Source organism: Brienomyrus brachyistius, chromosome 21 (genome assembly GCF_023856365.1).
Source record: "Brienomyrus brachyistius isolate T26 chromosome 21, BBRACH_0.4, whole genome shotgun sequence".
Lineage (NCBI taxonomy): Eukaryota > Metazoa > Chordata > Actinopteri > Osteoglossiformes > Mormyridae > Brienomyrus > Brienomyrus brachyistius.
The window spans coordinates 15,298,759-15,302,910 of record NC_064553.1 but is presented as its reverse complement, the minus strand read 5'-3'; the positions used below and the strand labels follow the sequence as shown (position 1 = coordinate 15,302,910).

The 4,152-nt window shown below is 49.1% G+C and overlaps 2 long non-coding RNA genes across 2 annotated transcripts; one reads left to right on the top strand and one right to left on the bottom strand.

The window, feature by feature from the left end:
• Positions 1–205: 205 nt before the first annotated feature.
• On the bottom strand, positions 206–4,152 carry LOC125716781 (uncharacterized). The gene is made up of 4 exons (XR_007384401.1): positions 3,944–4,152; positions 3,488–3,584; positions 1,885–2,023; positions 206–479 (listed from the first exon to the last, which is right to left on the bottom strand). It is a non-coding gene; the product is annotated as an uncharacterized LOC125716781 (long non-coding RNA).
• Positions 2,425–3,473, top strand: LOC125716782 (uncharacterized). Its single transcript, XR_007384402.1, has 4 exons — positions 2,425–2,473; positions 2,559–2,708; positions 2,947–3,075; positions 3,166–3,473. It is a non-coding gene; the product is annotated as an uncharacterized LOC125716782 (long non-coding RNA).

Here is a 4,152-nt window from a genome sequence, read left to right as displayed (position 1 = left end):
GCTGGGGGGGTCAGTGATGTCAGGTACATGGCGATGACTGACCTTCGTTCTGAAGATTCTACCTCCCGCGCGGCTTTTAGTCACATCCGCCATTTCATTAAACCACAGGAAATGGGACCAACCCAATTCAGAGAGCGTTCACTTCGTGAAGATCTGCGTGGTATTTAAAGTAAATCTGATTCTACAAAGCAGGAACAGAGAAACACAAAGTTTATGTGTCTTTGTCCCCTCCCCACAGGCTGTGGGAGCGTCAAAGTCAGAGATCGGCCGCGTCCTTTTCCAAGGGAGCCCCGAGGTCTGCTGAGGGGGCTGTGAGGGGCGGCGGCTGTGAGGGGCGGCGGCCAAGCGGAAATCCCTGGCAATGTGATTTTTGTTAGTCTTCGTATCAAATCACCGTGCCAGGAACCCTCCTCGCCGCAGCCAGCCTGGTAGCTCCCCCCCTCCACCTTCCAGATGTTCTCCAGCTGCGACCTCCAACCCTGTGAGAGAGGAGAGAGAGAGAGACACTGACTCAGACTGCTAGTGACAGGCGTTTCACACACGCTAATTACTGGCAACGCGTCTGGGTCGACGCCTCCCTCCTGTGAGCCCGGCGTCCGCAGGACACCCTGACACACCCAGCTGCTCTGTACAGCTTTATCTCTGCTAACAAACACATTCTCACCCGCATTCAGCAGTACAAACAGCTTCAGGCCTTAACTATTTAGATCTTTCTATCTAAAGTAAGTCTTTTCATGCAGGTGCCTGAGTGATCATATGTGGCCACACCCACTGATCCAGGAGGTGGACGGAGCACCTGTGGGGGCGTGAGGTACCCAGAACTCAGTGCCAATGTCGTTTAGGTTTTCAGCTTCACATCACTACATCGCACGTCACTCCTGTGGCCAAGAGTGACATCTACACGCTCATCAAAGTTACTTACGTAAGACTCTGACACTGCTGGATGCAGATATATAGATACATTTATACTGTTTTTTGTATTTTTGCCACCGTCTACCTCACATTTTATTTATTGATTTTATATTACACTATTGGAAGGTGCTCCTGTGTCTCACTGCCTTACACCAGTGATTCCCAATCCAGTGCTTGGGGATTGGCACACGGGAGGGAGCAAAAGTGCGGACCGTCTGTAGGTCCCCGAGGACCAGATTGGCAAAAATTCTTGATTCTTGACTGTAGACTTGGCTACTCACTCATAAAACGGCATGAAAATAGGGGCAGGAGTGCGAGAGTGGTGGTGGGTGCGAGGGAGTGCCCCAGGCCCGACAGAGGACAGGTTTGGAGCAGGTTTATGACCCTAGGAAGCTGGCTGCCCTGCACCCCCCACCTGCCAAAGCAAAATTTCCCCCACACTCCAATAAGCCTTCATATAAAAGATCCACCAGTTAAAAAACTGGGGGAGTCAACCCAAACCTCCCAGCCACCCTACCAGCCCCAGCGCACGAGCCCCTTTCCTCTACCCAATACCTGAAAGACTTTCCTTATGTGGGGGGGGCTTTTGAGTTTGAGAGCCCCCATCGAGGACTGATTGCAGTAAAAACAGCTGAGAAATCACTCTGCCATTAACCCACGGCTGGTACATGGTGTTCACTCACCATCATACCCACTGACAAACACCCCAATCTAGTCACCTTTACGTCAAACAAAACTGTACATAAAATATACATCAGCCTATATTATCTGGATTCCCAAATATTATTTATTGTTCTCATGTTAACTGCCTGGTATAACATTAATTTCCGAAGCATAACTCAATTACTGTTAATAGAAAAAAGGACTAGATATCACTAACACCGCGTATCTTGCGAGGGCTGAGCGTCCTCTGCGTAAAAGCGGATGAAGCAGCCCACAGTCTGTACACATCTGTTGTAAAACTTCACTTACTCGCTACCAAATCTCATTACGTCATTTTCTCCCCACCCTCTCAGAGACAAGTGGAAACAGCTGCGGGCTTTAAGATGCCGTCCTTCTTCGGAGGAGCGCGGCGCGTCCCGGTCTGCTCCCCCCGCCAGGCCACACGAAGCTGACGAGAGAGCCACACATCTTGCTGGCAAAATGCACCGACGCCATGTACAGTATAAATCCTGGCTGTTTGATTTCTTTCAACACTGTCCCGTCTGCGCTTCAGGCACCCTCAATTAAAGCCGATCATATTTAAAAATCATATTGTTAAAAACTAAAACGTATTCATACAGTTTTTGGTCTGTAAAAAAAGAGACTGCCCTGTCCCATTGTATTGCTATTCAAAAATAGGTGATTAACTCCCACCAGTTTCTAATAGTTAGTTACTCATATACACATGATGGTCACATAACGTAGGTTACATACGGTCCAATCGGAAGTAAACTGGCAGTGCAAGCATGACACGTGGGATAGTTTAATCGCCTTAATCAAAGCGCCTCCTAGCGGTCAACCTGCCCGCAACAACCTTGCGTGACTGCGCCTGGATGTTCTTCCAACGCTGCAGCAGACTGTAAAGCATTTTACTACTTAGGTCAATCGTGAACAACAAGACTGAGCTAATTGCTTCCCTTCAGTAATATTTTACTTCTCTACAGCCTAGCCTAGAGTGGTTACGGCCTGGGGGGCGGGGGCAAGCTCGCAGCCCTCCAGCCATCCGGTAAGACCCACCTGCTGTCTTTCTAGTCCGGCCGCAAACGGAGGCGCTCTTGTGTGTAGAGCCAAAGCGCACTGACGACCCCACCCAGGTTCGGTAACCCCGCTTCATGTTCCAAATACACCCAATAATAACTAATTATTATTATAACAATAATAATAATAATAATAATAATAATAATAACAGCCCCACCATTAAAGTCTTTTAAAAGCTATGATTATAATGAGCTGTAACCAGCGTCACATCTCAGAAGATTTATACTTGCAAGGGTAGGGGGGAGCGGGGGGTCACCTGTTTTTCACCATAAAAACATCTTTAAACAACAACAGACAAGGGTGAAATTCTTCAGCTGCCCCCTCCCTCCGGATCCTCTGGGGCATTTCCATGGGATCGTGGGTCGCAGGAGCTCCATCTGGAAAGGAGCCACCCTCCGGCATGGTGGAACATTAGAGTACCAGGTGCAGACATTGTGCCAGAACCATGGAGTACTTTTTTATAAAAATGTGTCTAAGGAGCTTTGTGTGCCCGGCATGTTTTCATGTTTGCAGTAGTCCTGCTATCCGCGACTGTCGGCGCGCACGCTTCTGAGAAGGTGCCGGCGCAGATCCATTTACAGCCGAAGCCTCACGGGACGGGTGGATGCCCAGGAGACTTTTTCGTCCGTTTCGCCTGCTTGTAGCCACCAACCAGCCTGGCAGTAAACGGACTCATTCTTTCATCCGTTATTTCGCGTAACGCAAGTTGGAGAGTTGGAACATTTCAATAAATGCCGCTATGCAGTAACTATCTAAAAGTGTCAGAGAAACGAGACTGGGAATTGAAAGACGAGAGATTGGGTTAAAAAGAAGCAGCGGCTGTAGCCCTACTTACCCGATTCTGAATTGGGACCGGATGAGGGTTTACGAGCCAGGCCAGGGAGTTTCAAACAAGCGCCGGCGGTGCGCCCGGGTACCGCAGCCGTGCGCTCCTGGAGTTTACCTCCTCAGCAGGGCGAGTCAGCCCCGCAGTGCGCCCCGGCGATCCGTAAACACAGGGAGAGGGGGAGGGAGGGAAAGAAAGAAAGAGAGAGGGAGGAGATGGAGGAGGGGGAGAGGAGACTTTTAGCTGGTAGTCCCAGGGGAATCACTGTCCATAGGAAGTACTGCGATTACTGGACGCGGCGCTGCTTTCTCTCTCATTTACTCTCTCTGTTTTTTTCTGTCTCATATACTCCGCTGAGACTTTTTTCAGCATAGCAATTGCATTAGCTCTCAGTCAGAGAGCAATGGCTCTAATGCATACCCCCCGCCCCCATGCACGCAACCATACAGGATATTATTTATTTACCTGCTTAAAACACTTGTATCTAAAACAGCACATGCTGGCAGGTTTATGCATTCATAAAAACGTGTCTTAATTTGTCTAAGTAAGTAATGCGTGAGTAATTGCACCGGATCCCCGAAAAGAAGTGATGTCAGTGCCCTGCAGGTTAAATGGCACGTGTTTAACAAATTCCCCTCTGGCCCGATAGCCTAATAAGGAAAGGGACGGATCTG